The sequence below is a fragment of the Pholcus phalangioides genome, unplaced genomic scaffold, assembly GCF_987345545.1.
Source record: "Pholcus phalangioides strain wild (caught in Gottingen) unplaced genomic scaffold, Ppha-v1.0 ptg000007l_1, whole genome shotgun sequence".
In the NCBI taxonomy this organism is placed as follows: Eukaryota; Metazoa; Arthropoda; class Arachnida; order Araneae; family Pholcidae; genus Pholcus; species Pholcus phalangioides.
This window is the reverse complement of record NW_028301600.1, coordinates 49,025,936-49,053,833: the sequence shown is the minus strand read 5'-3', so window position 1 is coordinate 49,053,833 and position 27,898 is coordinate 49,025,936. Positions and strand designations below refer to the sequence as shown.

Genomic DNA, 27,898 nt, shown 5'->3' with positions numbered 1-27,898 from the left:
TGAAGCAAATCAAGTCTAAGGTCGGTAAGCTTATTGGTTGCATTTTTCAAGTTTTATAAAATAGTTTTTAAAAGCTTTTACTTTATATATTATGTATAAAAATGTACATTATATATAAAAGTTTGATATAAAAGATCTTTCGAGCAATGAGCCTGTTAGTTACATTCGCTCGAATGTAATCGATACGCTTTTTGGTTGTATTTTTCAAGTTTTAGAAAAGAACTATAACTGTAACTGTAGCTTTTATTGACATTTAACAAAACTTTATTGACACCTTTGATTGACTATGTTTTTAGTAGACTTGACGTGCAAAGAGAACACTTCTCCCTTATTACAAAATTTGTTATTGTAGTGAAAAATTGTGATAATTGTTTTGTAACTGAAAAATTACTTTAAAAAAACTTTACGATATTCCATCAAAAAATTCAATAGATGTAGCTTATAACCATATAGGGCTCATTTTATAATTTTTCTTTTTTGTCGGATCTTTCATAACATCTCGTGAATCCTCAGCAATTAAATTACTTCATTTGGATGTAAAAAATTACTATTTGGATTTAATCGTTATTATTTGGTTCGGCGTTTTGCAGACCGACTACAACCCCGACTTAGTATCTGGAAGAAATTGTTTGGGTAATCACGGGACAACCATAGCCTTATCTACAAATTTATCATCAACTTATTTCAAAGCAACAAATGTTGGAAGTTTCCACATCGTTCCTGGCTACTGTATCTACAGTTGTTGTGTCAAGGAAGCAAGGCAATGTTTGCATTTCCAATAATTTGACGTTTACATTAAATTGCAATGAAATTGAAGCTCATATTCGAAGTTTAATAAAATATACACAAAAATCATGAGAAAATTTTTTCTCTATTTTTATGTAGGCTACTTCCATCATCGACGTGCCTTGTTACCCGAAGGGCATGCGGGGATTTGTCCAAATTCTGAGCGATGGGGGTCTCGGAAAAACTCATCAAACGCACGTGCACTTCTAATACTCCTCCTACACACGGTGCTGTCGGTCGGCACCTTCCGATTCAGTCTTCGCAAAATAAGCAAACACATGAGCTATGGTATAAGTAAAAAAAAAAGACGAAAGACATACGTGAAAAAAAGAAGAGTAGGGGAATATAAAAAAAATAGAGGAAAGGAAAACAGGAGCTAAACACGGGGCAGGAGTTTGCTACGATCACAAATGTTAGCTTTACGAGTTTCCCAAACAAATGAATCTCGCATTTACTAGAAAAACTCACAAGCCGCAGATGAACGAGAAGTTTCGAAACCAAAAGGAAAAGAGAAACTTTAGTAAAATGAATGAATGACACATAAAACATCCATCTGTCCTCATAACTTTGTTTACGTACTTTCAAAATGAAGAGCATTCACATGCGACCAAAAAAAAACATTCTTGTTTTTCAATGTTGTTCTCTCTCTTATAGCTTATAAAAAATATATTTAAAAAAAAATAATCAAAACGACTTTTCAAATGCCGCCATCTTTTCGTGTCATCTTGTGGAATAAACATGGTAACTGAAACATATTTATGATGGTCTTGAGAGTCAACTTATGCATCTAAATTAAGCGAATGTTTCATAGAAGGAGTTATAGCGATTTTTATGACTCGAGATATTCTGAGGATTCTTTTCAGTAAATGGCCTTAGAAAAACATCCGCAAGACCAGTCGAGTTTTTTATGTGTCTTTTCCGGTGTAACAAAAAAAAATCCATTTTCAGTTGTTTTTTTTAATATTAATTTAAAGTTAAAAACAGTATTAAATCTACTGGCTGGAAAATTTTCATGTGATGTGCGTTCAAACATGGACTGAAGACCCTGAAAGATTTAACAAAAAAAAAAAAGAAAAGGAAATTACAAAATGAATTAACTGGGTGCATCTCTAGAATGTTTTTGAGAATCTTACAGGCTATTTTTACACTCGACAGGATGCCGCAGCTGTGAAGAAAAGGATTCTCGAAGCGCATCTTTTTGGGAACAGAGAAAGCCTTTCTTCAAAACTCGGCGACGAACGAAAGCATCAGGAATAGGCCATACTTACCTACCTACCTACGTGATACAAAAATGTGCAAAGCTGGCAACACCGAAGCATCCTTAGTGTTGTGACTTTCCCCCCCCCCCCTCTCTCTGGTCTGGATCTGTTTGCTTGACACGAATTTATGACTGAACATGCTCGGTCGACAAGACGCCTCCATTATCACATGCTTTCACATTTGAAACAAAATTAGTCCAATGTTCATCAAGTTTAATGAGTAGGTCTTGAATCATTGCTTGGTATCGTTTTGGCATTAAAAATGAAACTCTCTCTAGTCTTCATTTTTATCATTTAATTTTAACAATTTTTAAATATTATTATAAGATATTTAATTTTTGTTTTACATACGATATTTCTTCAACCGATGAATAGTTATTGCCTTCATCACTTCTGTGTTTTCCACAGCGTTGAATACATTTACTGATCTATAGTTATGTGTCGTAGAAATATATTTTTCTTATAAACAAATTGTACCTTATTATATAACTCGAACAATGACGTCTTAACGAGGGCTCGAACTTCTAGGGTCCGGAGTCAAGCATTAGCCCCAAATTATTGAAGTCTTCCATCAATTGTGAATTTGAAATAACTTTGGAACGTCAATAATTATGAAATAATTTATTTTATTAGTTCTGAAATTTGTTCATCATAAATTCTGAAATTTGTTCATCATAAATTCTGAAATTTGTTCATCATAAATTCTGAAATTTGTTCATCATAAATTCTGAAATTTGTTCATCATAAATTCTGAAATTTGTTCATCATAAATTCTGAAATTTGTTCATCATAAATTCTGAAATTTGTTCATCATAAATTCTGAAATTTGTTCATCATAAATTCTGAAATTTGTTCATCATAAATTCTGAAATTTGTTCATCATAAATTCTGAAATTTGTTCATCATAAATTCTGAAATTTGTTCATCATAAATTCTGAAATTTGTTCATCATAAATTCTGAAATTTATGGTGAAAATGCCCAGGGCAAAATTTTAACTACCGAATTGCCCGCGTCTCACCATATTATTTATGACTTATATAAATTTGCGAGTTTCCCCTAGTTATTTTAATGGCGCGGCTTATATCCCGGATTGTCGGCCCGCAACGCTGCAGCTGACCATTTTGGTTTTCCAGGAACAGAAAGAAGTTGTCACCCCTGTTATAAACCAATCACTGGGAAAAGAACCAGTCATTCTCGATTGGTACATGGATTAGCGGATTTCCGAACAGAATCTTTGTAATCGTTATAGGTAGCCTATCACTATAGGACTATCACTGTAGTTGTCTCAGTACGGTTTCTGCTTAGTGCACCACCCACATGGGTTAGGCTCTATGTGGGAGGCTTGGGACGAATCTTATTAATTTTTTTATTTTGTTTTTTGCTCAATGAATTTACTAGAAAAAGGGACCGTAAAAAATCCTACTCTGACGGCCCCGCTCCAGGATGTGGGGACCCATTTTGAGAACGATCCTACGCAAATACATTTTTTCCTTTTCAATTTTTGCTTTTACGGTATGCTATTCGTATATATTCTTTTCCCTCGGTTAGCCAAGTAAGTGAGAGAGGAGCGTAAACATATAAGAAAAGACATTGGAAGGGACATAAATTGCCAGAATGAGACCCACGTTGTTTGCGGTCCCTGCAAATAAACAGCGGATGATTTCCATTAGCCACGGTGCTTGCTGCCATATCTTCCATCATTTTGCTGAACCTCCGGCAACGCGCAATCACAAGCAAGATGTTTCAGGCAGGAAACTTGGAATTTGTACGATGATTCTGTCGCGTTGCGCTTGTCACTCGCCCGGGAAAAGATGTTGCTTTCGGAACTGCTTCAACATGGAGACCACACATGCCACGACATTGTACGCTTTGGTCAATTATATCTTCGCGCTCTACCATCCTCGATTTCCCTCCTACCTCAGTTTTTTTTAACTGTAGTATCTGCAAAAACGAGCGTGTTTCTTCTAAGGTTACCCGCCTGTGTGGGCAAATCGTCGCTGTAAGTACTTTCCTGGTAGGCCTCTTTTCTCTGATATCCTCATCTTCTCTCTAGTGAGATGGGTAAAAAAAAATTGCTCATGACATATTGTACGTGCTGTTTTACCCGTTTTTGTTTGCTAAACTAAAATTATATTAGAAAAATCAAAATAACCGGGAGAGAGGCGCTATTTGTAAAAAAAAAAGATTGCATTTGGGTAATGGTGTGTAGGTCATCGTTTCTCAACCTTTCTAAGCTGAAGGACTAGTAAAATACCGGCAAAAAATTGACGGGCCACTTGTCTCGTATTAAGGGACATTCCTGTAATTTTGGTTGTCTCGATTTTTTTAATACGTTTGTCCTGTTTTTCCAGTTTTTTTGGAATTTTAATAATTTACTAAAGTATCGTTGATACAATGTGTTTTCATAATATATATAAATTATATTGTGATAATATTACGGCAAAAGTATAAATAATATTCATCTCAGATATTTGCCAGATTTAACGTTTTTTTCTACAATTTTTCAGCAGTTTTAATAACAATTGATGATTGTTCCTACTTCTGGCAACGTAATTGATCACAATTTTCGATGCCCCGTATTTATCCTAAAATCCCAGTTTACCGAACTCTTCTCAATGAAATATCGTCATCGAATCATTTGAATATATTTTTCGTGAAATACATTTTTTTAATTGCGATTTGTAGCAGTCCCCATTTTCCCACCCTTCAACAATTTCAGCAATAGAAACCGAATTGCATTTAAGGCAATAAATTGCATTTTGTGGCAAGATTTAGTGATATCCCGTATTTAGGATGGCATTTTCCTCGATAATATGTGGTGAACCTAAGTATAAGATGTAATTTTTATTTGAACACATACCGTTGTTACTAATATCAATCAACTATTTAAATTCATTCAGTTAGAATTAATTTCTCTCAAGTATGCCCACGGACCATAGATTAAGAAACGCTGGTGCAAGTCGATTGCCCTTACGATTTCAGAAAGACAGGTCGTTATTAATTACAAATAAACCCTTCATTTATTCTGAAGACAATTGATCTGTTGTGAGGGAACACGTTGAAAATTTCGACCCTTATAAATATATAAGCTGGTTCCACACCCGCCGCGCAAAAACCTCTTTTTGCGTTATGGTTGAAGTGGTTTTGCCGTCAAAAACCATGGGTAATAGTGAAAAAAAAACCAGAATTTATAGGGTGATTATATGTAATTAAAATTGCGATTTAAAAATTCTGTAAAGTGAGAACCACAAATCAGGATGACTTGAAAATTTGCAGGAAAAAAAACAAGTTAAAATGTGTGTACGAACAGATGGCGCTGTACTCGTAGACACGTGGAATTCGCTCGCAGAATGAAAGCAATACTTAGTCAGAATTGAAATTTTTCACCATAAAAATTCAATCATTGAAACATCTCGAAAACGGGGAATCATAGAATAAACACCTACGACTTACACAAGCAATGTTCAATATGTTGTCCGCCATGTTCTGTTACAAGCTGGAAGCGTATAACTGCATGCAGAGGCGTCGGAAGTATTTTGAACTTGTGGGTGGGTGCTCAACTTGATTTTTACACAAGAGATTTTGATTTCTGAATTAATTCTGGGGAGTTCTAAGACCGGGACTACAAGATACTGTGGAAGCTTGAGCACCTATTGCGGTCCCGGATCAAGTCAGCCAAATTCACCATCAACCACTATACACATCATTCTTGAGGTATTCCCATATCCAGAAGTCGCAAGAGTTTAGATAAGGTGAACGTGGCAGCCCAACACCTCCTAGAGATAGAAGGCCTCTGCACTGTTTGCCATAAACGCCATTCAGACTACCTAGCAAGTCTGACACATTTTGAAACACAGCATCCTATTTCGTTTCTTCTTATTTTGGCGTAGAATCTTCCTGATTGGCTCACAAATACCGCATAGTGATTGGATGTGGGGCATAGAAATCGCCAATTGTGAGCCCGATGATTTCTTTTCCGCACAACGATGATATTGGCACGAGCAGGAAATTTTTTTCCCTGATTATTCTGAGGGAGAATGGACTACTTACTGACGTCACAAGCAGACTGCGGAGGCCTTCTATCTGTAGGAGGTGATGGGCGGCCACGCGGTTTAGAAATGATGTCTGATGATCCTGTTCTTTCCGAAATGGTTCTTCAGCAGCTGCTTCACTGGTGTTGCAATGTGCATCTTGATAAAAGTTGTGCTATCCACACACACGCTGACACTGGTGAAGTGCCGGATGAGTGACAGGACCCGGAGGACCTATCTATTCACAAAAAAAAAAATTGTCTACTTAAATGCTGCCGTAAAGCTTCACACCACAGTGATGCAGAATGAAGAGGTAATGGCTGCACAGATTCTTGCTCCCCCCATATTTTGCAATTTCGTGTATTTTTTTTTTTTTTTTTTTTTGACAGATTCTTGTAGATAGAAATTGACTTCATCTGTCCACAAAACGTTTGTTTTGGTGACTGACATTTTTTTCCATTCTGCGGGCAAATTTCTCGTGTTTGATGAATATAGCGTTATCTATCGAAGCTTGCGATCCTGGGATATTCTGAAGGAACCATGGGTGAAATCAGATGAGAGGGGAGACATGACAAGTGAGCAGGGAGCCACAGGGATCTGTAAAAAGTTTTAAAGGGAAATATGTTGAGGAAAAAATGTGACAACTTTCAGAATCCAGCGAAGCTGTCCACGGAACCAGGGCCATATTCACCCATGTCGGCATGACCCGGGGCCCTACGTGATGAGATATAGTACTATGATTTTCGATTACTGTATGTAAATACGTGTATGTAAGCTGAGTGTACATGCTTCTCGCTAAGTATGAGACCCAGAACATCACTTAGCTCGGGGACCCATGATGTTGAGATGGCCATTCATAGAACTCCCACAAGAAGGAAGCGCACTGAGCTCTAGCCCAGGGTAAGTGCGAACCCATGGTGATGCGTCGGAAGGGGCGATTTATTATGTAAGTTCGTTGAATCGTCTGTATTTTGCCCAGACTTATTTTAACCTATGTAATTCGGCAGTTGGGAAGGAGGATCACACCCCCCCTCCCGGATCCGTGCCTGGCACAGGGTTCCACACACACAGAGATCGATTTTATTTACAAAATTTTTTCTTTATAAATTTAGTTTTGACTAAATTCAATCTAATAAGTAGAAAATATCTCACTCCTGTGGATAAGGTAGGGCCTTTCGTAAGACAGGAGGGTCCAAAAGAACAAAATATGGTCCAAATGGGGCCACGGGCTTGAAAAAAGATTGAGTTAACCACTGATCTATATCGGTACATTTTTAATTCTTTTATTTCGCAACTCTAAGTATAATTACCATGTTTATGGTAGCTTGGTATTATTCTTTTAGTCGAAGAGAATACAAGGTGATTCTAAATTCACGGGATAAACTTTAAAAGGTGATATGAGACACGTAAACAAGCGTTTTTGATCATAGAATGTGCAGTCAGATTGCAATAGTAAAGGCGGTAGAGGGTGTTTTTCAGGGTGCCCAACAGCGCTTTACTAAAAGCAAATATCATGTTTTCTTGACCTATTTGCTGCAATAAGTGCAATCCCCCATTTGAGGCAGCAGAGTATTATAGTGATAGACCTTCTCTCATGGTGCAACCTGGATAATATAAATTCTACCACAAGTTATTGTACCGCTTGATCATTGTTTGGTGCAGCATAACACTGATGGTCTTTGTACCAATAAAAAAATAAACTCCAATCCAATCCGAAGGTGCATATGCACTCTCGAATGGGTGATAGCATATATCGCAGCAAATCCGACAGAAAAATATATTTGTGCTTTTGACAAAGTGTTGTTATGCACTCTCTAAAAACATCCCCTTTGCTACTGCGATTCGACAGCACATTTTATGACCAAAAATATTTAAATGTTTTTGTTTAGGCGTCTTCTGTCACCTCTTAAAATTTGTCCCATGAATTTAGAATCTCCCTATATAAGCAGAATGTGTATCATCGTTATTCTCACGCATTTTATATTCAGTATTTTTTAAAAAAAGGAAATTCCTTGTTGAATCAGACTCGCGTTAAATTCACCAGATGCGAGAGTAAGTGGGAGCGGAATGTGATTTTCGGGTCAAGGTACCCTATTGAAGATACTACCAAAACCGTTCCAGTCGGAGCCACGGACAGAGACTCTTTGAGTCGAGGTAACGAATCGTAGCCGTGAATATCGCACATTCTCGGTCAACGAGACTGAGCATTCCTGTATTTGGAGAACGGATTGCCCCGTAATGAATTTTTTACTTCTTTTTCTTTTTTTGTTTATGAACGGAAACGCTAAACGAACTATGGCCGCGCTGTTTCCCTCAGCCATGGAAAGAGAACAAGATGTGGAGAACATGGCGGATTCTTTTACAAACGGTAGTGACCTCGAGTGTTCTCCATTTAGCGAATCTCTTGACATCTTGATGTAGAGCCGCGGTAGTTGAAAAACCCAGCTATAAGAGGATGATGTGTAATGCGATAGATGAATTCCACTCGATATGGCAAAGTATCAGGATTACGTTTCTTTATGAAACATAATTTTTGCCGACTGCTATGATTAATCTTGGTTAGTGTCAGCTGGATGGAGGCTAGTCTTTTTTTTCCCTCTCGTTTTCACTTGTTGATAGCGTGTCGAAATTTCATATTTATTTACAAACAAATAAGACAGACAAAAAAACCTAGCCATTCAGGGCCCGACTTTAACTTGATGGGGCCCTGGGCAAAAGAGGTATTGGGGGCCTTCTGACCGTGGTCAAAGAGGTTTGATACGTCAGCGAATACAGTGCATGTTGTTTGTAAACAACAAAAGAAGATATGCACTATTTTAAATGAGAAATGTAATGTAAAATTCTGCATGAAATATCTTACAATAAATGTTTTTTTCGCACTCTCACATGAGCAAAATCATTGATAATGCCATCAAAATCTAATTTTGAGCTATCTCAGCTTCAATACACTCTAAACCTAAAGGTGACAGTTCTGCTTGTAAAAGACTTGGGCGAACTGATGATTTTATCCTTTTTAATAAGAAGAATGATCTTTCTCTAGAACAGTTTGGCATTGGTGATGTAGTCAATAATGATTCAATGCTGTCTCTACATTTGGCGAAACGTCTCTTCCGAACCTCTAGCGTTATTTAACATTTGTGGCACTGTGTCACCAACCTGAACTAAGGATGAAAAAGCTCGTCTGAAAAAGTGTTTGCAAGATCAGATGCATAAAGTTTTGCATTTCACAATAAAACAGAATCTTCATGAAGATTTGGGGATTTCAATTTTGATCAAACATACGAATTTTCTTGTCATTGTTTCATAAATCATTTTACGATCAAAACGATGTGAAATTGACGGATCGAACAAAAGACATAGAAACATATTTTTGTTGGTTGTGGAGTTAATATTGCAACAGGTGCATTCATTGTACATGCTATGTGAAGTCTACTACTTATTGGTATAATATCAAAATTGATATTTAATAGAATTTTCTAATAATGGCCACTTTAGGATGATGATTTATGATGCCATTTAGGGAAAATTCTTCGATATTCTAAAATTTTATCGAATGAAATTTATAAAAATTTGAGTAAAATATATACTGTTATAGAAATTTTGGAGCACCCTTAAAACATAGGGCCCTGGGTAAATACCCATGTTGTTGCCCATGGGGAAATCGAGCCCTGTAGTCATGAGCTGCAGATAAAAAAATAAAAATTCCAGAATATTCAGAAACTGCTCATATCAAATATGGTTGTCATTTATACCTGTATATAATGATTCAAAATGTGTGATGAATACAGTAAATTCGGTTATGCCAATTTTTGACTGACGTTGCATTTGCGCAACAGTTTGTTCAATTTTTTTTTCAAATACTTTTCATACAAATTTTTATATGAAATGAACATTTTTAAACTAAAATGTCTAATGAGCGTATGTCATGGTACTTTTAAAATTTGTCTACAATGAAATTTTATTTTTTATGATTTTTTTCAAAAATAAAATTTTCAGAAATTGTATTCCGATCTTCTACATATATCTGAATTTGTTTTCGTTTTACCATGAACAGAAATAAATTTTTCAAAAATAGAAAAATAAAGTAATTTTTTTTCCAATTTTTTTGTTACATGGCACATGACGTTTCTAAAAATAATAATTATTGACTATTTTGATTAAATTAAGTTAATGAATTTACATTAATTAAAAAGTTAATGAATTGGAAATTTACATTAATTACAAAGAAAAACAGGCTAAATTTACTGAATATATATTTTTAAATTTTGACAATAAGTTATTAAAGTAGTCATCATATATCAAAACATTGTGAAATTCGGTCACAAATTGTGAGAGCGGTCGAAAATGGGTTAAAAAGACATCGAAGATTCCATTAAATTTCGCCGTTATTACCGAGGTTGACGTTTTTAAGACCTTTTTCTGATGAAAAATATAATAAGATGAAATCAAAAATACTGTGCATGAGATTTTCATTTCATTATGATTATGGTGTTATCGTATTTGATCGAGAAAAATCTAGTAAATTAGAATAATTAATACGGGACAGCACCGATTCTCGTCACACATGTTGCCAAATGTCTATAAAATTACCAAACATTGTTTATGAATAACCTTTGATGAAAAAATTTACTACAGCAAGTTTGCTAAAACGTATTTCATGGAAGAAAATGAAACTTGGTAAATATGTGAGATGAATATTCATAGTCATATTTATTATAACATAATTTATATATTATACAAATTACCTTCATTTCTGATTCTAGTGAGAATTGGTAATCAAAGCAAGCTTCGACATTTTTATAAAAAATAGAGGCCAGAAGGACAAAATACAGTAATTTTTTGTATACTGGTCATATCAATGAGCAAATCGGAGCATCAAACATGTAATATTTTTTTTTCAACGTTAAGTATAAACAGAACGACAGATGAATATTTCTTGCATGTGATCAGCTCTAAGCATAAGGGTTTCTTGAGAAAACGTCATCGAAACGAATTTGTCGTTATATCCGAGGTGGTTCCTTTTCAACGACGTTATAAGCAAAGTTTATTATGGGAATCAGGCCAGATCTCAAATTATTGACGTTATAGTCAAGGTGTCGTTACAACCGAAGTCGTTATAACCGAGTTTGACCGTATATTACCAATAAAAGTGAAAAAATATATACGCCATTGCCATAACTGGGAAAAGGCAGTCAAGCCCTGATGACCAGGGCACCGAATTCGCCCTGTTTTTTTCATCCAGAATCATAGAGCAGAATAATTCACAATAATAGAGAGCACAAAAAGGAAATGTTCACCATCTGAAATGCATTTTTCTTTCTAGTTTGCGAGCCAAAGAGCCCAGACCCTGAATCATACAGAGAAAGCCCCCAAATTATTAAAGGCTTTCAAAAATTCTTGAGTTATTTCTATTTCATTAATTCTAATTCTCAATTAATGCTGAAATTACTTCTTTCATTAATTCTTATTTTTCTCTGATTTAGAATTCTGAATTATTTCTTTCATTAATGCTTCTCTGATTAGATTAATTCTAAATCTTTAGATAATTTAAGATAATCTTTTAGATTAATTCTAAATCTTCATCAATGCTGGAATTACTTCTTTAATTAATTCTGAATATTTTCACTGATTTTTGAATTATTTTTTCCTCATATTCTGAATTTTCATATGTACTGGAATTATTTCTTTAAACCTCTTTTCTAATTTTTAATTCATCGATTCTAAACTTTCATTACTTCTCAGATTATTTGTTTCATTAGGTCCTAACTTTCATTATTTTTGGAATTATTTCGTTTATTAATTTTTTTCAGTTTTGAATTTTTATTAACTTTTGTGTTAATTTATTTTTAATCATGTTTTTTATTTTTTTGTGTGGATACTTTTTAACGTTACTTCATATTCTGTAATAATGTATGAGTTTTGATGTAATTACTCTCTCCTACAAAATATGTAAAATCATGACTTTTGATATGACTGTTGTCGACATGTTTTACTGGATATCTTTCCGTATTCTAATTATTTGTGTAGAAAATAAGGTTTAATACAACACCTAATTTTTAAATTGATTGCGGTATACAGTAAAAAATATTCTTAAATACCATCCCAAAAAAAATAAAATGTTTCAATTCATTATTTTTAGAGTTACGTGATAAATAATGTCAAAAAGGTTACCAAAATCAGATTATGGCACTCTATTCAAAATTAAATAAATCTATTTACAAAAATAAGAAATATTCTTATTCAATTACTAATAACATACAATGTAAAGTTTCGTTACATAATCTCGAATAGCCTATACAAAAATGTGAAATTTTGAATTCATTATTATCATAAGAAAAATTATTTTATTTATTATTATTATTCTTTGAAAAGTTTTCGTTTCACATTTCATAAAAGATTTCAAATTGAAGTTTTACAATATTTAGAAGAAAAATGGAAATAAAATCAATCCTCAATTTATAGAAAAATCTTTCAGATTTTCTTATCTCACAATTTTATTTTTACATCTGTCTTATATTTTTGCATTGCATTTAGGATACATGAATAAAAGCCTTTATATATCAATGACGCGAGTTGGTTTTTTTTTTCAGAAACAAAATTCCCTCGAAAACAATTTTGTTTCTAGTTCCTGGAGATAGAATAAAAAGGAAATCAAAATACAATATAAGAAGAGAAAATTGCGTCTGTTGGTGTATCTGTGAAAATGATTGGGTGGAAACCATTTCAACACGAAGACAATTGGTAAGAAAATATTTCAATGTGACTTTTATCTTTGTGAAAATTGAAACGAAATCAATTTTTGCTTCCTTCGCTTTATATATTTTGATATATTCCTTGCAAAAAATAAAAATAAAACAACAGTAAAATTCATTTTTAAGCTGTGTTTGCTATATTTTCCAATAACGTTTCATCGAAGAGGAGGAGGGGGGAAATCTCTCTTTATCGTATAAAATTTCTATGAATATATAAACAGAAAAATCGTATTTACAATCTACTATATACGTATATACAAACTGAATTACAACATTCTCTCCTTTTTAAAGGAAAAAAGGGTGTTTTTTGGTGATAGAATACGATTTATACATGTGTGAGTTTCAGTTAATGGCGTCGAAAAAATGGTTAAAGTGATATTTTCCTTTCAGATATCAGGCTACAAAACATCAACTTTATTTGCTTGAATACTGTATATGTTTAGGTTTCTTAACATATGGGTCATGAGCCAAACTTGGGTCGCAGAGGCTTCCGAGATGGATTGCACAAATTTACTTACAGCCAGAGATTCTTGAGCCATGGATCACGACCCAAACTTGATTCGAGCGCCTTCCTAGATTAGTCGTGAAATCCACCAGTAGTTCTGTTATAAATGCACTTATGGCGTCACTGGTTTCACTAATTTCGAGAACAAATAGTCCCTTTTGCCGCGAAGCTGATTTTGGGTAGCGGCTGAAAAGGGTTAAGAATCCCTGGTGATGTACATCGGATTAGACATGATGATATTTCGTTTCCTACGAGTTTCTAAAGTTCTAGAATCTATTGGTATTTTTCTGCAGTTATGAAATTGCTAAATCGACTGAGCAAAATGATATGAGATTCTGTGGAAATACCATGTGTATAAAAATTTTATTAGTTATTCAGAACTCGATCATTCGTCGATAGTACGACACACTTTCGCAGTACTTACTTTTACTATTAGTTCATTGTGTACGTGTACCATGCATGTCAAATCATGGCCAGCGGATAAAAGGCTCTTGGAGTAGCTTTGTTGTGGCCTGCGAACTTCAATCTAACATGATAACTGATCAATAAAAATGTTAGCTAGGAACGACAATGATACAATTTTTTCTCTGAACGGAGGGGAGGAGCACCTATCACCCTTATAACCCCCTGTTTGTATATCCGCCTATTAAAAATGATGACATCATTCCATAATGTTGAGCTTCTCCGTTTCAGCCGGTGATATAAAATCTCTTGGCTCTCAAACAACGATAAAGTCGGGGAACTAATTTCTTATACTAGAATCGATCAATGTATCAATCGTGCTTGCTAATTTACTCGTATATATCACTTCTTTGCCAGGCTTCGGAAGCTACAAATAACTTCTTAACTCTAGAACATAAAATTTCTCTCTCTCTCTCTCTCTCCATACTTCAATTTTGATAAATAATGAATTAGGAGCAGGGGTTTGCTGATTTATCCGAGCCCAACTATTTAGGAAAATACATACTTGCCGGTTATATATTATATTTTCTCTTTATCGGACAATAAGATGGTGTACTAAAAAAAATAAACGATTTATTTGTAAGAGTAGAAGAGAAGTCAAACCTTTGTTGAAAAAAAATGTAAGAAGGAATTTTTTTCAGCTTTTTTCCCAACCAGTTTATTGTAACTGGGAACTAGGCTTGGAAACGTTGAACTTCTTGAACTGTTTTAAAGACTTCAACCTTAAATGGTCACAAAAGTGGTCCAGGTTGCCGTTAATGATCATTTTAAAACTTAAAATTTCTTATAGGAAAATTTTCAAGTACTGTACAGAATCACACGATCCTCACTTGATAGTAAAACAAGGTACTAAAACGTTGCTTGCCACCTGTGCCACTTTGTTTCTATGAAAGAACTTTAATAAAAAAAGGTCTAAATTTTTGAAAACGGGAATAAAAAAATTCACACGATGTAAATTGAAACTATTCAAAGTTATGTACACCCCCGCTATGAAAACCCTCATTAATTAAGTATTTATTTGCATAAATATTTTGAACGATACATCATAAATAAGTAGTTATCATGAGTAGATAGTTATACGGCGGGGGGGGGGGGGGGGTTGCTGCCCCCCACCCAGCGTCAACGGGCGAGTCTGATATATAAATGCGTATACTTACTATATATATATATATATATATATATATATATATATATATATATATATATATATATACAGGTTTTTTATGCATAAAAATTACACGGCGGAGACAAAATCTAAACAAAGCGATTGTATTTTGCGTGTTATGTGTTCAGCGGGGGGAGAGTTATCGTAACAATTGCTTCGTACTACAGCGATACAGTTACGGATAGCGTAAATCCCGCTACGCTTCTCTTATCTGAATGAGATAATATTGTCCTGTGAGACCATAGTGCACATTGTCGACGAAAATTGTCATTCGTATTGATTGTGTGTGGGCATGCCAATACTCCTGAGAGACTACATACACATTTAACATTTACTCGTGAGATATTTTAGAAATCCGGATCGAGAACTTATTCAGTATTTTAAACCGCCGCTGTGGTGGTCGAGTGGTCATAGTGTGACGGCCTCGCATCGCGAGGATCCAGGTTCGAACCCCATCGTCGCCGCAGTGGTGGTCGGCTGAAGTTTTTCCTGTGGTTCCCAACTTCGAGGCGCAAATGCGAGCCGATCTCCCCATTAAAAAGTCTCGCCACAGAGAGCAACAGGCCTAAAACGATAAATTATTCAATCATTACACTTCACTTATAGTTAGAAAAACTGGTGGCAGATGGCAGCACTACCCATAACAAACATTACACAGAAACAAGCTGTGTTTCTCTCTATCCTAAAAACTTAAACCCTTTCCTAAAAAATCCAATTGAAAAGTTATTGCCTTGTCTCTTCTGAGCCAAACATAAAAAATTTTACGTTTCTAAATGAAATATTCACTGAGATATTTGAATTGAAGATGCGAGAGAAGTTGGGAACAGAATAAACCAGGGGTCCTCAACGCATGGCTTACTAACAAAATGTGGCCTTCGAAGGAATAGTTGAAAAGCATTGAAAGATGATTAAAGAAAGGATAATAAATCGATGTAGCTCTCCTTCCACCACAATTGACGCTAGGATCCTTATGCATTACCTGGGCCGTTCTAACAAGATGAGGAGGGGGTGTGGCCCAAACACTTTTTGGAACCTTAATCTAGAGAAAAATTGACATACATAATCACACAATTTACAGAATTGCTTGCAAACTTGTCAGAATGAAAAAATAATAACTTCAGAATTTTGAAAGAATTTCTGAATTGCTGAAAAATATTTCAAAATTGCTCAAAGAAATAATTTCACAATAAATGACAGAAATATTTTCAGAATATTTCTGTCACTAGTCCGACTAAAATAGGGCCCCCTTTTTACTCGGGGTCGTGTTCTGCCAAACCATTAAGACATCACTGTATATTTCATTGGGCTCTTGTGAATCTGGATGCTATATATATATATATATATATATCTTACAGAAATATGACTTACTATAAAGCCCCGCGGGCCTTTTGGGAACTTCGAATTTGGCCCGCAATGTATGAAAAGTTGGAGACCCCTGGCATAAACTAACGGGCGATGTTTCTTTCCTTCATTTACACTCTTCTTACCCAACTTTTCTCCAATTTTTGAATTCAAATACCTCAGCAAATATTCCACTCTAACGCATGTTTTTTTTGTTCGGCTGAGGAGAGACAGGGCAACTACTTTGTGTTTGGGCTTTTAGTACAGGGTACCCATATAAAAATTTAGATTTTTTTTTATTTTGGACACTGTATTTTCACACTCAAAACTGGTACGGGGATTTTTGAACTTTTTTTAAATTGGAACCATACCTCTACGATGAACGGTTGATGAGATTAAGGCCGAATTATGACTTACAAGACATCCTGTATGATGTATATCTAACTTGATATTCAAAATATCTCTTTCTGCACCAGATACCTATATGTCTGTTCCACTATTATTCCGATTTTTCGAAGGGTGGTTTGAAAAGAGTGGGGTCTCCTAGTGAACTAGTGAATTTCTAGAAACGGCGGGGAGGGTGAAAAAGTGGGATTTGACACGGAAGTCAAGGATTGCTGTCTTTCGGGATCCTAAAAGTAATATGTGTAAACTTACGTTTGAAAAAGTGGAAAAAAATCTGCGGAAGGGACATTTTAGTTCACTATAAGCGAACTTTCATTTTCTCAGCAGTTCACTATAAGCATTTAAATTAGTTAAATAAGTTTTCAGTTGGGACCACTGAGAAAAAGTTCACGATAATCGAGAGTTCACTATATCCCGGGTTCACTATAGCGAGGTTCGACTGTATTTGTAAGGCAGTATTACTTCAACACATTTACTGTATTTTATGAGCGATTTATAAGGCTCTTTAAGGCCACTTTAAAGCCCTGTATAAGCAGTACAATTCGAAATAAATTTTATGAATGTTTTTCAGGCATATTTATGAATGTTTTTCTGAAAAAATTATCAGCTAGAAAAAAAAAATTAAGCATTTAAGTGTTAAATTTCTTATAAAATAACCCGACATAAGATGATTTTCTTCATGTCAGACATCAAAAATCTACAACGGTATAAGGTGAAATAACGTTCATGTTGCCTCTCTCATCTTATGTAAAAATCCAATTGATTTAATTTAAATGTTGTCATCAATAAAAAAAATGTGTACATATTAAAAAAAATATATGCACGTATTAACGCCAAAAAAGGAAGTTAAAGAGAGGTCAAAATTTCACCGCAGCGAAGCGTAAAAAACAAGATGTAGGTCGCAACATACGCATATGGTGTAGTGGCATCAAAAGGTGGAAGGTAAGAAAGGCAAGATGGAGCTTTAATAGCAAGTGTCATTATATATCCCTGAGCAAAGAAATCTAATTTCACACCAGAATCTTTTTCTTGGTGGCGGCTCCTAGGTGGTTGGTATTAAAAAAAACCGCAGGAAAGAGAACTTTTTGCTGTTTTTTATGGTGCAAAAAAACTACACCACTGGAGGCGAAAGGAAAAGTGTGTGCGCAAGACAAGACTCTTTCTCCATTATCACTTCTTCATTGCTGTTTGCTCTTTTCTGTTTGCCTTTCCTTCTACACTTCCTTCAACATTTTTTTTTTTTTGCCAGTTTTTCCAGTTTCTTTATATATTTATTTTTTTTCCCTCTCCTAACTTTCATTACAATTTTTTTTGCTTCTCATCTCGCTCCCGGACTTTACTTGTAACATTGCCTGGAAAAAAGTCAAATGGTGGATAAAAAAAAAAATTAGATGAAAGTAGTGGTGCTCTGTGGGTGGGTTTTTTTTTCGGTGGCAACTAAAGTGTGGAAATGTTTGGTGGGTTGTTTCATATGTGGATGGGGGGGATCTCATAACGTTGATTGCCGCCGCACTGCTCTGCATATAACGCTGAAAATTTGCTGTCATGTTTTTGTTTCGAGGTAAGTAATTGCGGAAACGACACTTTCCAATTTTTGGTTTTTTTTTCCACAATTTTTTTACGGGAAAAAAATGGTGGAATTGGTAAGAGAAGCCTCGCGATAAATTACTTTTTGGAATCTAATTCTCGGTTTGTTTGTTTGCTCGTGTAAAAATTTTCGCTCTCTCCCTCCCGTTTTTCATTTCATATCGAAGAAATTGAAAATAATAACTTTTTTTGGTTCTAAAAATAATGTAAATTATTTTCTTCTATGCATCACTACGTTTGTACCACTAGATATTAAAGAAATTCGTCCAGAAATATGTATCCGGTGTGGGCAAACTTGCAAGGTTATTAAAATTAAACTTCTCCGACTCCTAGGATTGTGGAGGGTATTCTACTGGTCCAAATGACGTCAATTCAGATAACTGGTACATCAGATAATATACGCTCACCATTTGTTAACTCTTAAATGAGATTTTATAGTGATATCGTTTGAAAGCATGAACTACTCATCAGTTAAATAACGAAATAACTATTTAATGTAAAACAGAGATTAACACGATCACATGTGAACACAAAATGACCATCACATTACTGCAATAAACAAGCAACTAACTTCTGGCGGGAAGGTACCGGGACCTCAGCGCCGCCACAACTGAAATACAGAGGAGGTAAGCGGTGAAGAAAACATTACAAAAAATATCTCAATAGGGGAAAAATGGGGTTTCTGGTGCACAATAGAAATCCGCATGAGAACAATAGTCATCCGCATTTAATCCGCACTCTTCGCACGTTATCGATGGAGACCAAAGTGATTGAACAATAGAAATACAGAGACTACTATTTACTATCTTTTCCCCTTTTTTCTCACATTTCGTGGGGAGGGGACCAGACCCCCCGAGTCCCCCTCTCGTTACGGCCTTGTGTCCGCGTTATCAAACTACTCATAGATATTTAATATGACGTCATCAATGACCATTCCTGATGATAAGAGAGGGGACCCTTCCCAAATTATCGTTTGTAAGAGATCGTCATTAAATTATCGTTCGGAAAACTTTTTTTTCCCTACACGTGAAATTTGTCACAACACTCCCCTTATCTAAGGTTTCTCATGCCTATGACGTCACCCTCAAAGTCATTATACAGGGGGGGGGGGGTCATTCCTAAATTATCGTTTGTCTTTCCTAAATAATCGTTTGTCTTTCCTGAATAATCGTTTTCCTTTCTTAAATAATCGTTTCTAGCAAATATAATACTATGACATCAATTCGTTATTTCAAGCTCAAAGAGGGATCGTTCCTAAACTACCGGTTGCTAGGGGTTCGTTCACAAACTATCGTTTTTAGCCAATAAAAATGCAGACATTTTTTTTCAAATAATGGCTGTAACAAGACACTTTAAATCTCACAGTTTCTACCATAGAACACATAATATTTGAAAAGCATAATGTGACACATTATACTTTTCAAATATTATGTTCCATTGGAAGAGACTGTAAGGTTTGAAGTCTTTTTACAGACGTGCAAAAACATGTTTGCATTTTATTTGCTAAAAACGATCATTTAGGAACTATCCCTCTTAGAATAACGACTTGACGTTATAGTATTGTATTTGCTAAAAATGATTATTTAGGAAAGGCAAACGATAATTTAGGAATGACTCCTCTTTTTGAACTTAAGATAACGACTCGGAAAATTATGTGTATACAGAGAGAAGAGGTAACTTCATGGTCATGAAGAACCTTAGAAAAGGGGAGTGACATCAGAATTATGACAAATTTCACATGCAGGGAAAAAATGTTTTCTAAACGATAATTTGGGAAAACCTCAATTTGGAAAAAAAAAAAAATCTCATTACGACTTGCATCATAGTGAGATCATAATATTGTATTCGCTACAAAAAAAAAACCAAAAAAAAAACCGATAATTTAAGAACGATCCCTGTAAAAAAATCTCATCATTAGGAAGGGACATCATTGGTGGCGTCATATTAAATTTAAATAGCAATTTGATAACGTGGAGAATCACTGATAACATGCGAAGCAAATCCGCAGTCCCATTATCTTAGTGGAAGCAAGTGGGGAGCAGTCATTGTTCTCGTGGGGAGCAAAGGGGACCAATCTATTGTTCTATATAGAATTCCCATTTTTTCCCTACTCCCCTCACTCAAACTTTCACTCGTCCGTGCAGTACGTGCGCTGACGTAATAACCCGGATTTGCTGATAAAAAGCTTTCTGAAGATTTTTAACAGCTGGCTGATGCGGAGATATATTTAGAAAAGAGAGAAAATTCTACTGCCTTTGTGGGGAATCGAACCCACTTCCTCTCACTTGCCGGGTGAACGCCCTAGACCACTAGACAACAAAGGCAACAAATATCTTGATCTTTCCTTGGAGCTCTTGTACACTGAACGGTGGCGGGTCTAGTGGTCTAGGGCAGTGTTTCTCAACCTTTTTTTGGCCGTGGCCCCCTTTGAACCAGATTTTTTTCTTGTGGCTCCTCTGCCCTACACAGAGTTTTCGACCTTCATTTAGAAGCAAGATCCTTTATATGTATTGAATTGATTTTTTCAGTGAATTTATACTGAACGAAAAAATTTTGCACATAAGATTGGCCTCCAGATCACTGGCCTAGAATTTACTAAGCTCCCCGCTAGTTCGAGTTCTATTCAGGGCCGTCTCAACATTATGGGCGCCTTAGTCAAAGTGATGCTATGTGATAGTCCCATACTTAGCTGGAAATAAACAACCTACATATTTCCTACTTATTTTCAAAATTTATTGTACTATGCAAAATATCATAAGGTGGGGTCACTTATGGACATGAGACTCCCGGGCATGACCCCTCACAAGAGTGGGACTGACAGAGCTGCAGCCAGGGGCCTGATATGGTTTTCATCATTTTTTGTGTTTCACACTATAAATTTAATATAGAGGAGGGATCTGTGAAAAATGTAGACGGGGGTCTGCGAAAAACACATCCTAGGGAACCTGCTGCAAAATGTAGGTGGTGAGGCCTGGGTGGTTCCATGCTCTAAGACGGCTCCGGTTTCATGGGTGGTTTTGTTGGATTCTGTAAGTGTATATAGTCACTAATATAAAAGCTTTATTTCTTCACACCTTAATATTTCTTCTCAGCTCTCTGCAGCCCTCCAAACCACCAGTCATGGCCCCTTTCTCCATTTTCTTTCGTGGCCCCCTTGAAGTTTCCCAGTACCACTAGGGGGACATATGGCCCCCGGTTGAGAACCACTGGTCTAGGGTGCTCTCCCGGCAAGAGAGAGGACGTGGATTAGATTCCCTCAAGGGCAGTAGAATTTCCCGTCTTTCCTTAATTTATCTTCGCATCAGCCAGCTGTTAAAAACCTTCGTATGAATAGCGGTGAGTGACATCATCCTCGAAAAAACTTTCTCCTGGTCAGAAACACCAGTTAATGTTGCAATTTGCCTATTCGTGAAGAAAACGAGATTTGAATGACTTTGAACGCAGCATGATTGTGGGCCCCAGAAGGGTCGGTTCCAGTATCTCCTAAACCACTAACCTTCTTGGCCTTTCTCGTACAATAGTATCTCGAGTAATTAGAGGAGGTTTCACACGATATTAGTGGTGAGTAGCAGAGTGTGTTGTTCATAATTTTTTGGCCACTGGATGTATGCAGTTATATCTATGGTTCTAAGGCAGGGGTTCTCAAACTGTGCGCCACCAATCTTTGTCATGGCCAGCCTTTACAAAGGTTTTTCAAACAGATTCTTCGTTGAACTTCTTTGGCGAGCCGTGGATAAACATTGAAAGGGGTGCCGCGGGTGAAAAAAGTTTGAGAGCCCCTGTTCTAAGGACTATAAAACGCTGATTTACTTTCGGCTGTGTAAAACATGGTTTTACGAAAAAATAAAGATAGCTGTTAACCAACAGGAGAATATTGAACACACGTAGAATGATTTTTAGAGCAGCGGCCACAACATATTTGTGAACTTTTGTATTATTTTATTTAAAATAAAATGGTGGGCGCATCATCTATCATTTGTCAGAATTTGACATCATTCAGAAGTTGATAGCTCACAGTTCAAAAACGATGTTTAGGTAGCTATATTTAACTAGTCAGACTTTCTCAGTTCAGATACAAGTCATGAAGAAGTCTTAATGTCAGAAGACAAGCATGAAGTGACGATTTCTCGGTTGGACGTAGCGTCTTGAAAAGTACCATTTTTAAAATTTTATGATATGAACCAGTGTTTTACAAAGTGTGCGCTGCGGCTCCTAAGGTAAGGTTGCCACCAACCTTTTCCAGGAGCGTCGCGGTGAACTGGAGATATCGATTTGTGGATTTGTGCTCCTATTTTTTATGTTTTGATATGGTTATTTTATAGGTGAAAATATCTACCAAACTATTCTGGGGAGCCACAGACGAAACATGAATTGGGCAAGGGAGCAGCGGGTGACGAAAGTTTGAGAACCAGTGATCTAAACCCTTGACCCTTACTGCGTTATTGAGATGGAGCCATCTATCTTCCTCAAAATGAACAACACCTTGCTTGTCCAGAAAAAACATTCTTAAAAATGTTTCAGCAAGAAAAATATTCCAAATAGAATACAGGCGAAGGAGAAAGTGTCGAGTCGTATGTAGATCATTATAACCATCCTTCGGTTTTCAATCCCCGATGAGTACATTCATTACTCAAGAGTGAGAAACGTTTTCTGTAACGTTTTGTTTTCATAGCGGTGCTAAAAACGATCATCACACAAGAAAAAAAAAATCTTAACAAAACGATCATTAATTTAATTTGATCCCCATTCTCTCTTACAAAGAAAGTCGGGACATGGACACAGTGGAAAAAAAATGTATGAGAGAGAGAGAGAGAGAGAGAGATAGTCCAGTAGTGTGCGCACGTGCAAATGTGTATGAAGCAGAAGCAACACATGAGCATTGAGTCGCAGCTGGATCCTGCCATCGCCGTAAGATGAATGGCTTCGGTACGCTCCTCCCATTTTTTCCTAATTGCTTCTTACAGGATACCACCAAACGAAATTTGTAGTAAGAAAAGTACATAGTGTGAGTGTCGTTTCCTGCTGGGCTCTTGAAAGGGAGCCGCTCAAAGTTAAGGTCGGGACCTTATTTTGCCGGCGAAAAAGTTGCCATCTTAAAAAAATATCCAAAGTTTAAAAAAAAGTGGCAATAATGAACGAAAAGAAGAAGCTTATATGTTATTTTTTTTGTGAGCGTCGATCATATTGCTCTTGAACATCTTTGTATGTAAGCCTGTGTTGAATGCGTTGTTATTATAACGAGGCGTCGTCGAGTAAGTACAGTATAGCTTGGATCCCGCTACTGCCCCTCATTGAGGATCTTTTTCTTTTGCATTTTCCTTTTTTTTTTCTCTTCTAGTTTTCGTAGATGAAGTTTATTCTGTCATAACAGATGCTTAACAAGGCGGGATCTTCAAGCTGCATCATCATCGTCTCCACAAAGACAAACTTTTATATTTTCTGTTCCTTCTTCTGGAAAATTTCAACTCGAGTGTTACATATAAAAGCTTGTTATTTTTTAATATATAAAATCATATATATATATATATATATTATATATATAGATGTATATCCATCATGGGTGGTGGTGTTATAAAATTTGTTTTTTCAAAAAGGGGGAATGAGAAACCTCTACAGACCTTTGTTGTTGATTCGTAATGTAATATCCAAACAGTTCCTTTTGATGGAAACAATATACTGTATGTTTTTTTGTTTTTGTTTTTTTAATACAGTAAAACCTGTCTTCAACGGAATCGTCAGGGACCGAGATTTTTTTCCGTTGAACGCAGGTTTCGGCTTATTAAAGGTTCAATTGGCATAATGTATAATATTATGTAACGATCTCGTATGTAATTGAAATGAAATAAAAAGAAATTTATTGAAAATGAAATAAAAAGAAATTTATTGAAAATGAAATAAAAAGAAATTTATTGAAAATGAAATAAAAAGAAATTTATTGAAAATGAAATAAAAAGAAATTTATTGAAAATGAAATAAAAAGAAATTTATTGAAAATGAAATAAAAAGAAATTTATTGAAAATGAAATAAAAAGAAATTTATTGAAAATGAAATAAAAAGAAATTTATTGAAAATGAAATAAAAAAAATTTATTGAAAATGAAATAAAAAGAAATTTATTGAAAATGAAATAAATAACTTTTAAATATAGATAAAATAAGATGAAAAAAAAAATTAAATATAGATAAAATAAGATGAAAAAAAAATTAAATATAGATGATTCAAAATCAATAAATGTAGATAAATAACATGAATAATTTATATAGATAAAATAAAGAAATAAAGTAATGTGCATTATTTTTATCTGTAATTCCCCCGTCTCCATGTAATTCCGGCCCTGCTCAGCTCTGCGATCACGGAAAGCAGCTTGCATACAATTTTGTGTCTTGCCTATCATTTGGAAATCCACCCCTTACACTGATTTCTCCCGTAGAAAATCCTGCTTTTCCCGAAAAATTTTGTTTCAATTTCAGAAGAAAGCAACTGCTCCATATGAAAACCACAGCATCAAGTACGGAAATGGGTTTTGCTAATCTAAGGATGGGTGAAGTAGAACTCACATTGGCAAGCAAGGATTGCACAAAAATTTCGATAGAGCACTTTAACATTTTGCATGATCCTTTAGTCTATTGGTCGCAAAACAGTCGAGGTGTTTGTGTGCAATTTTCCGTTATAAGAGGGTACAATTTTCCTTTCCATTTCCGCGTTACAGGTTCTGTTTAATCCAGGTTTTTTAATGTATATTTTGGCATGGAGAGAGAGAGAGAAATTACGGGAACAAGATTTTTCTCCGTTGAAGACAGGTTTCCGCTTAATATAGGTTCCGTTAAAGACAAGTTTTACTGAATAACGTTTTTACTGTAGTCTCGTTTTTCAAAAGGAATTTCGTATTTTTTTCTCGTAATACCCATTATAAAAATCTCATTATAGAAATTTCTTTTCTCAATTTTTTGGTATTTTGGAAAGTATACATCTTCAGGTGTCATCTCAGTACAAAATATGGCTATATATATAAGTAGTACAATACTTTTTTTTATCTAGAAAGAGTTGATTCCTTGTCGATGTCATTTTTTGAGAGCTGCTGAAATTTTACGTGCTCAGAGATTTATAAAATTGCACCAAATTGAGAGGGAATTAGAACTAAAATTCAAGGTAACAACTACTCAACTTTGCTAAGCAAGATTTTATCTGTTTATAGATAACACTAAAACAAAGGCAAGTGTATATTTCGCACTTAATTTTCCGTAGGGACTAATTGAAAAAAATCCACTGTAATTAACTAAACTGTTGCATTCACGTATTGTTTAAATTAAAAATATGCTAAAACATCACCAATTTACTATTTTTGGGAAAAAAATTCAGTACGTTTTTATAGGGAGTGAATATCATAATCTTTGAACTATTTTTGTCTCCCCTCCGAAGTCTCTTCCTGTAGTTTGAATTGCCTAAATAGCAAGTTTCAGAAAATTCCGATCAGCAGAACATCTCTAGAAGCATCTAAGTAGGCTTTAGAATGTATTAAATTTTTCCCATTTTGCATCTCTTATAATTTTATAATACATGGATGTTTGGTTGGTTTCATCGTTTTCTTATTTAAATGCTACATATATCCGGTGCTACATGAATATAATATAATTATTACGTATTTTTATTGACGTATATACATTAATATACACCATATATACATTCATAAAACTATAATTTATAATGTAAAATATAATTTAAAATAAATAAAATATAAATTTATTCAATATATTAAAAAGAAAGTTATTGTATAATATTATATAAAATTTCAATTATAACATTTATTAAAACGTATTTGTTTATTAAAAAAATTGAATGTATGCACAAATGCAAATAAAATAATTTCTTATACAGTTTTTTTTAATTTACAGATTTTGGTGATTGATGATTATGTGAGCATCGATGTTTAAGTGAGCATCGATGTTTAAGTGATGTCCGATATAAGAATTTTACTACTGCTACTTATGCTAGATGTTATTAATCATTTATTTTACTTGTAAAACATTGTGTTTTGTATTGTGAATTTGTTGAGCGATAAAAAATAGTATTGTTTGATGTTGTGATGTTTTATCTCGTCTGTACTGTGTGAGTGTGAAATGTGTGGTGTTATGAAAAAATATAACGTATCTTAACTCTATCATCAGTTGCTTATGATTATATCTGTTTTACTATGTTTATTATTGTGAGAAACATACTTGAATAATGGGACAGAGTTTTTAAAAAGTGTTCTTCGGGCTGTTTATAAAAATCGAACTAACATAACTTATTAACCTCTTTACGATCACGGGCATAATATTACGTCAAAACCAGGCCCGTCTTTGGGGGGAGTCAGGAGGGCGAAACTCACCAATACCAGTGCCATAGGCAGCTGAAATATGCAGTGTAGTGTATCAACATTGTAAAATATTAATTGTTTATTTATGAAGAATTAAAAACAAAATTGATGATGAGAAGATATGGAATTTGAAAGGATTATATGAAAATTGAAAAATTCAAAATAAAAAAAGCACAGCGTTAAATGTGGAAAAACTATTGTATTTGCATTTGACACTGTTTTTGCCCAACTTTCCTCCGTTTTTAGAATTAGAATATCTCAGTGAATATTGCACTTAGAAACGGGGAATTTTTTTGTTGGCATTAGGAGAGAGAGTGCAGCAAATAACGTGAAGATCACGTTATTATTATTATTAAAATCGTGCAAAATCACAGGCAAAACTGATTTCCATTGAAATTCTCCAAATGCAACAAGGTGTGGTGATAATTCATAATTACTTCTACTGCAGCACTTCACTAAGTTGTCTCCGAATTATATTCACATTCAGAGACTTTTCTGTATACGGAAATCTCTCTATAGGTTAATTAAGAATTTCAATCAAAAATATATGTACACTACTTTGCAAAAAAAAAACAAGAAGCACCTTGAAAAGAAAGTGACTGTTTTTATTGAAATTAAATATGCGTAAAGCTCATACACGGATAATGAAATCATTAAAAATTCAAAGCCGCAGGACCCATCAATGGCTAGCACTTGTACATTGAATGGTTACGTGCCCTGTGCGACCAAATCCTTTTCTATTGTTCACTTCCATAACAAGGGTCATCCCTCATATCGTGGCATTATAATTGAATTGCTATTATATTTCTGTAATCCATCTACTATAGAGATTATGTAACATTCAGTTTAGCATGTGATGGAAGCATGAATGAATGAACGTCAGAACTTTGCCACTGGACTTATCCCGTTGCCGAGATCTCTTCCAGCCCAGCTTCGTGGCAGAGTCTGGAACACTTTAAAAAAAACGTACAAACTTTTTTACAACATATTTTCCCCGGACAATTGGGTACTGTCGCGATCAACAAATTTTGTGGTGATTACAGACGAGATGGGATTAGGAGTTGGAGAAGTTTCGGGGTTTAGTTAAGATGAATGTGCACATATTAGGATGGAGGTATGTTTTAAGAGCAATTGAGTGCCCCCCCCCCCCTCCATGCCATCTCATCTGTTATCTTACACTTGCCATATTATATACACAGGATACAAAAAGAAAAAGAAATGAGAATCTTATTGGGAAATAATATATAT

At 35.0% G+C, this 27,898-nt stretch overlaps 1 long non-coding RNA gene across 2 annotated transcripts in view; it reads left to right on the top strand.

Moving 5' to 3' along the window:
- LOC149085416 (uncharacterized) overlaps positions 1 to 26,373 on the top strand; it is a 110,354-nt gene extending 83,981 nt beyond the window's left edge. Inside the window, exons 2-3 of one of the 2 annotated variants that reach the window (XR_016192842.1) lie at positions 12,668 to 12,818; positions 26,187 to 26,373. This is a non-coding gene — a long non-coding RNA (uncharacterized LOC149085416). The remainder of the gene's footprint in view (positions 1 to 12,667; positions 12,819 to 26,186) is intronic. The other variant, XR_016192843.1, reaches the window with a different exon arrangement.
- Positions 26,374 to 27,898: the final 1,525 nt, after the last annotated feature.